The following is a 13,556-nucleotide window of genomic DNA, read 5'->3' as shown; positions in this document are numbered from 1 at the left end:
GTAACTAGAGTCACATGAGTTTTGTTCTGTTTATATGATAAGAAACTAAGGTTAAACTTTTCCGCTTTTCAGATTGGACTTTGAGACAAAACCAATTAGTGCATTTTTTATTGCAGGACTAAGAAAAATTCTGCGAAACCTGGTTGCTCTATTTGCTAAATTATGTGGATCAAGTAAATTGAAAGAACAAACATGGAATGGGATAGAATTGTAGCTGAGACTTATTGAGAAGAATTAAGGGGGTGATTATGATGGCAGTGGGACCCCCATAGTCACCCTGTCGGTGGAGGCCCCACCGCCATCGGTGACTGGTTCACTGCCCGCCATATTACAATGGCGGGCGGTTCCCTGGCAGTCGGAAAGACCGACTGCCAAGGCATCCAACGGGCTCCTTGAGCCCCTGGTGCGGTGGAGGGGCTCGTAGTCTCTACAATGCAGGCGGTGCCTACCAGGCACCACAGTGGGGGTTACGATGTCCTTTCCCTGCCAACCTCTCCATGACGGTTGACCTGCCATGAAAAAGCTGACAAAAAAGGGACACTGGGGCCCCCCTTACCTCCCTGGCCCCCAGAAGTGAGAACTGGGGGGCACCTATGTTGCCCCCCTACATATCACTGCACCATATGGCAGGTACCGCATAGTGCCTGCCACGTAGTGCAGGGATATGTAACATGTCCCTTTTTAGGTCGCTTGCGATGGAGAGGTGTGGTGCAGCAGCCAGGGTAGCTGACTTCGTAGCACAGGGTTCACAGTTCGATCCCCGGCGGCAGCTCAGCTCAGCACCATGTGACTCTAAGCAATAGCTCACTTCCACAACGGCCCCCAGCGCCTTGAGACCCGTAAGGGTGAGTGGGTTACGCTTTATAAATACAGATTTATTTTTTTATTTATTATTTAGGTCGAGCCAGTGTACAATTGGTGCTCTTGCGATGATCTGTTGTAGTTCAGTACGGGAGAGAAGCCCCGCCAACTCCGCACCCATGTTTTTCATTGACTTGTGTCTTTGTCCTTTGAAAATGCTGGCTTCTGATTTTGTAATTAGGCTTGTTAGTCCCTCCTTAGTACAGCTGTGTTGTCATTTGTAACCTCCAATGGCTACTGGCACCTTTACTTGGTTGTTACACGGTAGTGCACTATTTTCTATGAGTTTCTCCTACTGCAGGCATGTGCTTTGCTTACAGTCAGCACGCCGTGCTCGCTTTCAGTCAGTCAGTCAAATTCACTTTATTCAGTTAATTAAAACCAGAAAAGCATACTACATAAGACACATTAAATACTATAAATACACAAACACCAATAGGGTACAAAAAATATATCTAGATCATCTACAAAAAAGCAATTCATGTTATAATACTTAAAAATTACATTTTTTTAAATGATGTAATTCATAGCGATCCCTCTCTTTTTCTTTATTCTGACCGCTGCTGTCGGAAAACTAGCTCTATTAAAAATTTCCCAAACTTTAGTCAGCATCTGTAAATATATAAAAGCAGGTCTCTCCTTTGCCCCTTAAAATGGGTAAAATTAACCGTTTCCGGATATGCATTAAGTGCTCACAGAATAAAACAAAGTGCAATGATTCCTGAGTTGAAAAATTATCACACGTACAAACACCCAGGTCCTCAATCTTTTCCATCCCTTTGGTTCTGCAAGAAGTAAATGTAATTGATTAAATCTAAACCTCACCAGAAGGAAACAATGGTGTTGATTAATTATTACATTAAGATAGGGTTCCATAGTACATGAAGTGGATAACAATTGCTTAGTCTGCACTAAAGGCTTTTTCAATTCCCTGGCCTCTCTATCAGTAAGCAATACCTACAGATACATGTTTTTAGCCCAAATCAAATCCGCCTATACCAGCTTCTCTGGAAAGTTAAACAGCTCTGGCCTTCCTAAATAAGTGGCAAGCCTTTTCACATAACTCAGCCAGGGGATACTGCTTGCATGATCAAGTGCAAGGCAATCCCGAATAATTTCACGATTCATCCCTAGATCCAGGTTTATCCAAATACCTATCCACTTTAATAAAGGTGCCATGCCGATCAGGTCTGATATAAAACTTAACCCCGTTTCTTGGTGGATTATATAGGAAGATGTTGACTGTGGAACAGCTAACAAGTTTCTTAGGAATTTATTTTCAACTATTTGGATATCCCTAACTTCTCTGTATCCCCAAAGGTCAGAGCCATAGCTTGCTATGGTGATAGATTTGGCCCTGTATATATTTAACTTTGCTTGCATTGGCTTTGCCCCTAATCTGCAAGCAAAGTGAAGGACTGCCAGGGTGGATCTAACGATTACATTTCTTTTTGCTTCCATTTGTGGTATCCACGTACCCCTTTCATCAGATAAAACCCCTAAATATGTAAACGAGGTCACCCGTGATATTACGTTGCCTTACAAAAAACAGTCTTGGGTTTCCTGGGCTTAAGACCCAAAATCATTGTGTGGGATTTCGAAAAATTAACATCAAGGGTCAGTGACTTCATAAAATCGGCAAAGGTAGTTAAAAGATGCTGTAGGCCAATTGCTGTTCGAGCTATCAAGGTGGCATCATCCGCATATAGAAGAGGCAGAATTAACCGCTCCCCCACATGTGGGATTGCCCTACTTGCCCCCATTAAAACTGAATCATGGTTGTTAATATATAAAGTGAATAAAAGTGGGGCTAGAATACAACCCTGTCTTACAACTTTAATGATACGGATGCCTTGTGTAAGGTTGCCTTTTTGGTCATATCTCACTGTGGCTGTAAGGTCCTTATGCAAGTTGGCCAGAAGGTTTATGGTATTCTTGTCCAAACCTAATTTTAATAACAAGTGCCATAGTTTGGATCTATTTACTCGGTCAAAGGCCGAAGAAAGGTCCATGAAGGCCAAATAAAGTGAACCTTTCTTCGCAATCGTGTACTTCCCGGCCAGTAAAAATAAATTTAGAAACTGATCCATGGTTCCTCTCCCTTTTCTGAACCCATACTGTAGATTTGAGAGGATATTGGTGTCGTTTAACCAGTCAGTGAGTTTGCCAAGGACATCTTTTCCTAAAACCTTCACTGCAGAATCTATCAGTGAAATTGGGCTATAACATAAAGGGTCTCCTCTATTTCCCTTTTTGAAGACCAGGACCATAACTGACTGGGACCAAGATTTTGGCAGGCCAAATTTACAGGCCGTGGTAAAACCATTTGCTAATAAATTAGACCATAATAATACATTTGTTTTGAAAAGATCCACCGGGGCACCATCCGGTCCAGGTGCTTTATTGCTTGACATCTGGTCTATGGCCACCGCTACTTCCTTATCAGTGAACACTAACGTGTAGTTCTCAACTACATATGGTGTACTTGGGGATCCATGATCCCCCTGATCCCCATGTATTTGTTTAAAATGGTTAAGCCACTCCTCTTCTGGAATATTACATATAAAAATGGTTTATTAACAACGCTCCAGAATTTGGCGCTATTCCTAATTACATCAATGGAAAGTAACTCATTCCAAGCCTCCTTTTTAATTTCTGACTTACGGCTATTTACCACTAATTTGTAATTTTTCCTGAGGATGGCTATAAGAGGCTTTTCTTGTGGTTTATTTTTTAGGGCAACCATCAACTTCTGGTGAGCGTCAGTACACTTATGGTCGAACCATCTCTCACCTCTACTTGGGAATTCCTTGCATGTAAATGTTAGGACTCTAGCCACCTGGTTACATATTTCAGTATAGGCCGTGAGAGTCTTGTTGTCCCTTAACCTGATGTCAAGACAGAGCTCTATCTCGAAGCCCACTTTAGCGACTAGCTCATTACAGAACTCCTCCAGAATGACCTTACACCATTTGAGTCTACGACCCTGATCTTTTAATTGAATGGTTAAATTAGGGACACATCTATTAGTCTCAGAATTGGGCCCCATTCCCCCTGCCATGATCAAATGTATAGGATTGGGATCACTAAACTGTGACCACCTAGCCGTATAATCTTTGACATAGGCTGCCAAGGCAGGATTAATGAAAATGTAATCAATGGTTGTGTGCATTCCCCTTCCAATAAAAGATGGTATGGCGACCTTCCCAACCAGATCACTTGGATATAAAAGACCAAACTCCGCTAGGGTGTCCTCTAAAAATGCCCCTTGTTATGTGTGTTCAAAATGTGTTTCCATATGCTTGCCAGGATCTAGACTATCGGCAGCATGGCAGTTCTTTAAGTATAAATGTATATTAAAATCACCTGAAATAATAACCGAATAAGGTGTGACTTGTTTCTCCATATAGGATTCCAAAAAAGATTTAAAACTAGATAGATGCTCAATAACAGAGGTTCTATCAAATGAGTTGTAAAAATTCATGATTAATACCTTGGTTGATTTAGTAGGCACAATTTCAATGCTAAACAGTTTGCTGGCCTGGAATCCAATTTACAATGGTTTCCTGCGACCTTCAAGGAGACTAGTGTTATTAACCCACCTTTTGATCTTCCCGCTATAGATGGCCTTGCTGGTTCTGCATAAGTAGCATAACCATCCAGTCAGAAGATATTATCAATTTCTCACGATTCTTGGATCCCAATAACATCATACTCCCGTAATAGGTAATTCCATATGGGGTCGTCCATTTTATTTCTTAGTCCTGATATATTACAACTAAGTATTTTAACTAATCCTACCCCACTTATCTCATCTTTATGGGTCAGAATATTTAGAGGAACCCTCTGTACATCAGCGTCCTGCCTCTGTCAGTCATTACCATCCAACTGACTCAATGGAGAAAATCTTTTTGCTAATATTAACCTGCTGTTATCTGCACTTTCTCTTGCGTCATAACCCAGTGTTAATGGAGCAGCAGAATGCCCACCCTTCCGCGTCTGAGGGAGATAATCACCACTGGGCTTGGAGCTGATACCCGGCTTGTTCCTAAGTACTCCCAATTGCTGGTTTAAAGGGGGGTTGGGTTAATTGGCCAATCAGCTATTTTAGGTGGGTAGAAAAACCACCTCGGCCACAATGTTTATTACCCTGGAAGAGCCACTTACACTTTGAAAGCAGCCGGGACAATGGCGGCCACTTGGAATCCAATGCCATAGGTCTTCCCATTTAAATGCAAGACCTATTTCATTCCAAATATTTTTCTGTCTGGACGCTTGATACCTTTGAGCCACATCTAGAGCTGCGGAAAACTGCTGGCACATCAGAGAAGACAATGGGGCGGCATGTGCTGGGGCTGCGAGGAGGCACAAGGCTTTGTTTAGAGTTTGGGGAGGGAGAGCCCGTGGTGCCAGGCTGGAGGGGAAGCAGCGAGAAGGGCTAACAGTGAAAGCGCTGCTGGAGTGAGGCATGGTCTAGCCACTTACTACAGAGTGCTGGCCCGGTGCCACCCTCCCCGTGCTGGGGTAACAGCTGTGCCTAGCATGGTGCCAGGGCAGCCTTTCCAGCGTTCTCCAACCCTCCAGCACTCCCAGGCTCCTCATCGCGCTCCGCTGCTGTGGGGGATGTTCTGCCTGAGAGATAACTGCTTCCAACACTTTCTGTGAAGTGCATCGAACTGCGCCCTCTTCATGCAGGGCCGGCAGTGCCAGGGGGCCGCGGTGCCCACCTGGCTGAGAAGGCTGTACACGGTGTAAGGTTTATGGGTTTTTGCACTGGGGCTTTTGGGAGACTGCAGCCCGACTGCATAGCGCCATTCCAGGAGCTGAATGGCCAAAAGGCGTTTTGTGGCTTTAAGGAATTAATCCAATAAGAATTCAGAAAAGGCGGTTTTGGTTTGTTTTTTCTGGCTTAGACACAGATAGTCTGGGGAGCAATGCCCTTGTGCAGCTAGGGTCTCGCAGAAAGTTTGTTTCTACGTTTATGTTTGTTTCCCATTTTGTGTTTAAGGTGCTGAATAGCCATTGCTGTCTTCAACCACAGCGTTGCCCCCTGCACACCTGGCATCGTGTCCCTAGGGCAAGGGACTTTGGGAAAACGTGTACTTCAGGCATGGATAGTCTGGGTGCCTATACCATGAAAAACGTGTACTTGGTGGGTGGGGACATTGTCCCCAAGTAAAGAGAACTGCTTCAAGCTTGTAGAGGTTGCCAAGGGGGACAGCAGCCGAGCACACCCTGTCATGTACCTCTTTTCTGCTGTAAATTGAGTCTAAACACAGAAGCAGCTGTCCCTGCTCCCGATACACACCCAGGGCAGTGCTGGGGGAAAGATATGGCAGATTCCACCTGCTGTCCTCCCTGGGTTTTGAGGAAGATAGGGTATCATTTCCGCTTTTCTGTTTAATTCCCAATTATAACGGGGCATACTATTGACAATGTCGGACTTGAAAAGGGGAACGTTTTCTGAAGCAAGTGGGCATTCAGTTGTAACATCGGGGCATAGATACGTGTCCAAAATTAAATGTCCCCTGTGCATGTGGGCAGAAGAAAATTCAAAACTCGTTGCCTTTATTAACCATCCCCTTAATGTGCGTCCCCCACTGAAGTGATGGTCATGTCTGCATATAGGTCCCCAAAGGGCCTGCAGCCTAATTTTCACTCAGCCTCTACAATAAATTAAAAGTATAATTTTAACATTTCTGTAGGACTGACCCATGTGTAACATTCCATACGTAATAGGCAAATAACATCTGCTACGTCTATACTTTAGTATTATAGACTACTTGCATTGTCTCTACTAGAGATGATGCCTCTGAGGCATTACAGAAACACTGGAGTGGCTCTCAAATGTGCTGCATAGCAGCACTAGTGACATTGTTGCAGGGATTCTGCTCATGCACAGAACTATGCGCAGGAAACCAGGCCCTCAGTGAATTGTGGTGTACCGAAAAACTCACCTCAGTACCCAGAGCCCCTATCCGACTAGCATCAGTGTCTCATTCATTCTTCGTACTACAGCGAAGCTACCAATGATTAGACAACCCAGAACAAGCGATTTAGGTTACTTTCAGGAATGGTGGGAATCAAGAACACTCTTTCGTTTTTATTCTCATATCAGTTCACAACGTGACTAATCGTAGACACGGAAAAGTTTAAAATGTTTATTTTTAACTACGTGCTCTAAGATGCAGTATTTTGGCTAACATAAGCAGACAAATGATTAGAAATAAAACCATCAGCATTGTTACCATTCCATAAAAAACAAAGGGAGAAATCATATTATAATGATAGTGGAAACAGGTCCTATAGCGCCTTGTATACCACCCTACCCTGGCTAGAAGCTAGTTTTATAATAATAGAAGGTCTCTAGGCTTGAATGGGGACCCCATACCTCCAAGATCAGCTTAAGTGAATCACATCACAGGATCAGCAACGCTCTCTGTGTCTGGAAAGGTTCTCTCCAAGTGCCAGATATTCGCAGCTGTGTGCTTGTTGTGTCTAGAGCGTGGGCCGATCAACCTGAATTCAACAGCATACATTGTTATTTGACCTTGAAGGCTTCTGCACACAGTGTTCAGACTAAGGTCGTGGTGTAAGTCTAGGGGTGTGAAAAACAGACCGTTCTCATGTGAAGAAAAAGCAAGTAAGCAGTTTTACTTATAATAACAGTTACATGTAGTGTTGTGTGCAAAAGCGACAAAGTGGCAAGATGGCGTTTAACGTCTAAAACGCTTATGCTAACATAGCAATGTGCGCAGGCAGAACCCTGTCTTCACTACAACATCTCTAGGATTGTTTTCTTCTTTTTTGGGGGGGCAGGGGCGCACAATGGGCAACAGATAAAACCAGGTGGGGCTTCCTGCAAAGGGCAATCGTGAAGTGTATGTGCATGTGTATATATATCTATGTATATATAGATTCACTGAAAAAACCATAGGTTTCAGGGGTGTTATAGTTAGCTGGACTTTTCACTTGTACAAAACCATTGAAATTCCCCTGTTATAGTTAGTTCAGCTAACTATAACTCGCGCGCCCGCAATGCACTGCTGATGACGTCACATATTACATCACTCATGACATGGTCAGTGACATCACTCATGACATCACTGATGACATCTCAAATGACATCACTGATGACATCACTGATGACATCATCCAGTGAATGTCTGTTTTTCTGAAAATTAAATATGTTTTATATATGTATATCTAAACAATGATGGAAGAATAAATGGGTATATAAGTGTCTAAATGGATGATTTGTTTTTGAAAAATTGATTGTGTAACTGACTGATTAAGTGTATCATAGTGAATACATGGCTTAGTGAGTAATGTTTAAATATGTAAATATCTGTATCAGTCTCTCACTTTGTGTATAAGTGGCTGCATGGGTTGGTGAGTAGCTACATGGGTGTCTATATAGGTTATTAGTTGGTTTTTTGAGTATCAGTCTGAGTGTCTGCATGGTTCGGTGGGGGGTATTACGTAGTGCATAGGTGCATGAATGAGTGACTCACTGTTTGTATGTGTTGAAGACAGCATGTGTGCAGGACTGTATGGGTGGATGAGTGTGTGTATGGGTGTGTTAGTGAGTGAATGACTGTCTCAATAGTGTCTTTATGAGTAACTTCATATGTTTTAAACTAGTATATGTGACTTTTGGTGTATATAAGTGAGTATATGTGAGAGTGAGAGATTGAAAGAGTTCCTGTATGAATAAGTATGTGTTTCTATAAGTGATTGTTTAAAAGACTAAGTATGTGTAAGTTTCCGTAGAAGTAAGTGTGGTGGTGTGTGTATAACTGTATATGCAAGTAAATGTATGTTTGATTCTTTATTAGCATGAGTGACTATGTGTGTGAGTAACTCTGTGGATGAGTGGCATAGTGTAACAGGATGTATAGGTGTATGAGTACATATGATGAGTGAGTACATGTATGAGTGACTGTATAGGACTGTTGGTGAATGAGTGGATGTGTATGTGGATCTTAGAATTACTGAAGAGGTTGTTGTAACTGGTATTGGTATGTCCATTGTTTTGAAAATTTTAGTCTCTATTTTTGAATGTGTGTATCAAAGGTTATATTAGGGTGAGAGGAGGTCTGCCACTCTATCACAAGGATGATGTCATCAGTGATGTCATGAGTGATGTCACTGACCATGTCATGAGTGATGTAATATGTGAGGTCATCGGCAGTGCATTGCGGGCGCGCGAGTTATAGTTAGCTGAACTAACTATAACAGGGGAATTTCAATGGTTTTGTACAAGTGAAAAGTCCAGCTAACTATAACACCCCTGAAACCTATGGTTTTTTCAGTGAATTTCTGAGGTTTTTTAAATGCTAATTCCTAACTATAACGTGCCTGAAACCTATGGTTTTTTCTGTGAATTTCAAAGGTTTTACTATGCCTACAGAGATAGGACATGTGAAGAAAGAAGAAAAATGCACAGAAAGAAAAAAAAGAAGTGCAGGAAGAAGCAACAGAAGTCCTCAAAGACGAAGAGAAGTGCAGGAAGAAGGATAACGTGCAGAAAGAACAAAAAGAAGAGCAGAAAGAATCCTTGTTGCAAAATCATCCTCTACCCTCAACTTTTTCAGACGGATACTGGTGGTAACTGAGTCTGACTAACCAGTCCTAGAGCCAGTGCTATGTTAAAAGACACTTAGAATACAGTGAAAACACCTACATACACTAGGGAACATTATGCGTTGGGGTCTCCCTGTGATTAGCATGACCTCCTCTGTAAGCCCCTAGTATATAATAGGGCAGGGGGGTTAAAACTACCTCTTAAAACAGGCCACAGGGCGTTTTTGCACATGTTAACTCCGGCCCCGTCCCCTCCCTTCACCACTGTGTAAACACGCCCTGTGTCCGTTTTTAGTTGGGAGATTAAGTTCATTTGAATCCTGAGGGTCCCTAGGGTCCAACTAGCCCACTAGGTACCTCCAGTAAGTGCCACAGAGCTGCGTTGCAGAGAGGTGTAAAAAGTGGCACGGCCTGGACCACCTCTCTGCAATGCAGCTCAGTGGCGCTTACTGGAAGCACTTGATGGGCTAGTTAGCCCCCAGGGGCCCTCAGTATTGAAGGGAAATTATATCCCCAATTTAAAACGTGCCATAGTGCGTGTTTGCACACGTCACCTCAGGCCCGTCCCCTCCCTTCACCACTGTGTAAACGCGCCCTGTGGCTGTTCTAAGTTGAGAGATTAAGTCCCCTTGAATCCTAAGGGTCCCTAGGGTCAAACTAGACCACCAGGTACCTCCAATAAGCACCACAGAGCTGCGTTTCAGAGAGGTGTAAAAAGGGGCTTGGCCTCAGAACACCTGTCTGCAGCGCAGCTCCCTGGCGCATACTGGAGATGCCTGTTGGGCTAGTTGGCCCTCAGGGACCCTCAGTATTTAAGAGGAATTAATTCCCCAACTTACAACTCGCCAGGGGGCGCGTTTGCAGAGTGCTGCAAGGAGGGGGCGTGGCCTCCGGCACAATGCCAGTCTTTTAGTTATTTTAATTTTTTAAGAAGGGGGGCTGTGTGGTTCCCCTTCTTATTCTAATTTATTGGCCCTGATGACCCCATCCCCCAGGGCCTGTGTCCTAATTATATTTTTGACCCCAATCCCCAGGGCCGGCCACTGTTTTTTATTATTTTTAAAAAATATATATTTATAGACACACCTAGGACATGCTGGACAAACCGTACGTACCTATCACCATGACGATTTGCGTGATAATAATTAAAAGGCGACTATGCATACAATGAATCCACGTGGAATGTATTTACACCACTAGTGAAGCTCTGACATGTCTGATGCCCTACCGTGCCTAATCCCGATAGACACCCTTGTGGTTTCTTTATACAAACATGGGTAGCTATTGATGGGCACATTTAATACACATGCACACCAAGCCATTCAAAGGGGATTCGACAAAAATTCGACCAAAACTATGCAAGAAACCCCCCTCACGGTTAATAAAACACACATCCACTGCCGGATGTGTAATACTTTTTATTTTACTCTCTGGAAAGGGGACGAACATCACTTGAGAGTCACAGCGCGCTCCTGGCAGAGCCCAATGCTGTGTTACACCCACCATTGCCTGCCGAGTGCCACACACCTCTGTGTTGTATTCCATCAGCTAGTGCATATGCTATGACACTCTCTAGCCCATGTGCACTGTAACACCACCCCGTGAATATGTCATGCCACACTTGTCTTCGCACGGGTTATATTGCCCCATCTAACGTGCCTTCCTCGATGCCTATGTTATAACGCACAGTGCTATGCCATACATATTACAATCTGGGATCCATATCTTTGTCACAGTGCATATGCAACGTTACACTCCCCAGCACATATTTTATATTACAACTTTAGAGACTAGTTAGGTTACACAACACTGCCCTGTGCATATTACACTCCAAGGCGCATATCGCATAGCACGCGCTAGTGCCTGTGCTATCTCGCGCTCTCCAATGAATCTGTCATTGCGCACAATGTATTGCATATTATATTTTACGCCCAGGTCATCTTATATCACACTTTTTGGTGCATAGTTTATACCATACACTATATCTAGTTTTCATTTTCAATCGTGCTCTCAGGACTATGTTCTATATAACACTGTGTTCACCTACCCTTTTCACGGGCATTACATTTTGCGATAGGGGGTGGAAGGTCAGGGGGTGTTTCTGCCAAGTGAGCCCGGAGTCACAGTCACAAACGTCCTCTTCTTCCCGAATAAAAGTGAGATTATGCTGCATACTTGTTCATATTTTAAGTAGTTCGCACAGACACACGTTTTAAAAACAATAAAGTTCCTAATACCCGCCTTCTCTGAACAGTTAGCTTGCTTCCCCATCCCCCTCCTCCCTATCCTCTATTGTGTGAATCCATGGACTAGCCTCCTCCCTCCTGCCATGCATGGTCTGATGTGCTGCCACTGCCCTCAATTTAGTATGATGTACCAGTCCACTCCTCCTGCCCTCCATTGCCCAATTCTATGCCCCATCATTGACCTCCTGCTTAAACTCTGTGCTTAGCTTGCTGCCCCTATTCTCGTTCCCCCTGCCCTCCGATGTCTTTGTGCATGCCCCTTCTCCATCCTTTTTGCCCACCATGTTCCATGGACCTGCCACTCCTATCTACTCTGAGTGTTCTGTTGAGCTGCCACTCCCCTCCCACCTGCCTAGCATTGTCAGATGACTGTAACCTGTCCCTGCCACCCCCACCCTGCCTGTCCACATGCCATGCCCCTATCCTCTTCCTTCTGTCCTACATGGTCCATTGTACTGCCACACCCTTCTGCCCTCCCTGGTCTGTTGTGCTGCAACTGCTCCTCTTGCCTGCCCCGTGCGGTCTGTTGTGAGGCCCCTTCCCCTGAACTTTCTTGTCTGTGCACAGGTCCTGACCCTCCCTTCTATCCTCCATCGTCCTTTGTGCATGCCCCTGCACCCTCCTTCTTGCCCATCATAGCCATTGTGCTGCCACTAACCCTCCCACTTGCCATGCATGGTCTTCTGTGCTACCATGGCCCCTCCCACCTTCCCTGTGTGGTCCATTAGCTGCCCCTGACGCCCTCCCACCTTCACTCCATGGTCTGTGTGTATGCCATCACAGTCTCACTGTTGCTCTTCATGTTGTGTCTTGCTTCTAGTGCCCATCCTGCCTGACCTCCATGGCTATCTTTCTGCTCCTGCCCTGCCCCCTTGCCCCCAGCCCTCTGTTTACATGTGCAGACCCCTACTCCCTCCCTCCTGGCTTGTCTGTTCCATTGTAATGCCCCTGATCCGTCCCTCCTGCCCTTTATGGTCTGTTATGCTGCAGCTTTCTCTCCTGTCTGTCCATTATGGTCAGCTAGCTACCATTGCCTCTTGCCCCTCTGTTCTGTTGTTCATGTGCATGGTCCTGTCCCCTCCCTCTTGCTTTCTATGGATTGTTGTGCTGCACTCCCGTCCCGCATGCCCTGTTTGCTGTATTGTGCTGCTGCAAATCCTGATGCCTGCCCTGCAGGGTCAGTTTGGTGCACCTCTCCATGTCCCTCCTGTCCTCTGTTATCCAAGTCCATGTCCCTACCCCATTTCCTTCCATGATCCAATGTACCATACTTGCGAACATTTTGAGCTTGGTAAGAGGGAGATTTTGAAAACAAACTGGGGTATTGATTTTCCCCTTTGAGTTACATTGAAAAAGAGGAGATTGTAGACAGGAGACAGATCAAATAAAGCCCATTTGAGTTTAAAAACATTGGACGTTTCCTGGCTGAATCGGGTCTGTTGGCATGTATGGTTGTACTACCATTGCCTCTTCCTTCTGCCCACAATGGTCTATTACATTGCCACAGCCTCTCTTGCAAGTCCTGTAGTGTTGGTTTGTTGCCCCTGCCCCCCTTTCCACTGCCCTCCATAGTCTGTTGTGCTGCCACGGCCCTTCCTGCCTGCTCAGTGTGGTTAAATTGTTGCCTTTGCACCCTCCTACCTGCCTTCAATTTTCAGAGTCGGTGCCCCTGGCCTCTGCCTATCAACAGTATCCTAATGAACAACTAGATTGCTAACATTCTATATTTATTACAAAAGTGTGGAACGCCTGACGTCATCTTGATGTAATCACAACTGTAATACCTAGAGCATTTCCTTTAGAAATTACATATATGAGAGGGTCTTATTGGCATCAAAATTATGGTTAGTGCTCTAAAAGACT

General features: G+C 44.5%; 1 protein-coding gene across 2 annotated transcripts in view; it reads left to right on the top strand.

Moving 5' to 3' along the window:
* Window positions 1–13,556, top strand: part of LOC146830894 (fibrocystin-L-like) — a 1,907,335-nt gene that overhangs the window by 1,872,317 nt on the left and 21,462 nt on the right. The window lies entirely within an intron of this gene.

Source organism: Triturus cristatus, chromosome 5_1 (genome assembly GCF_964204655.1).
Source record: "Triturus cristatus chromosome 5_1, aTriCri1.1, whole genome shotgun sequence".
Classification (NCBI taxonomy): Eukaryota; Metazoa; Chordata; class Amphibia; order Caudata; family Salamandridae; genus Triturus; species Triturus cristatus.
This window is presented reverse-complemented; position numbering and strand designations above follow the sequence as displayed.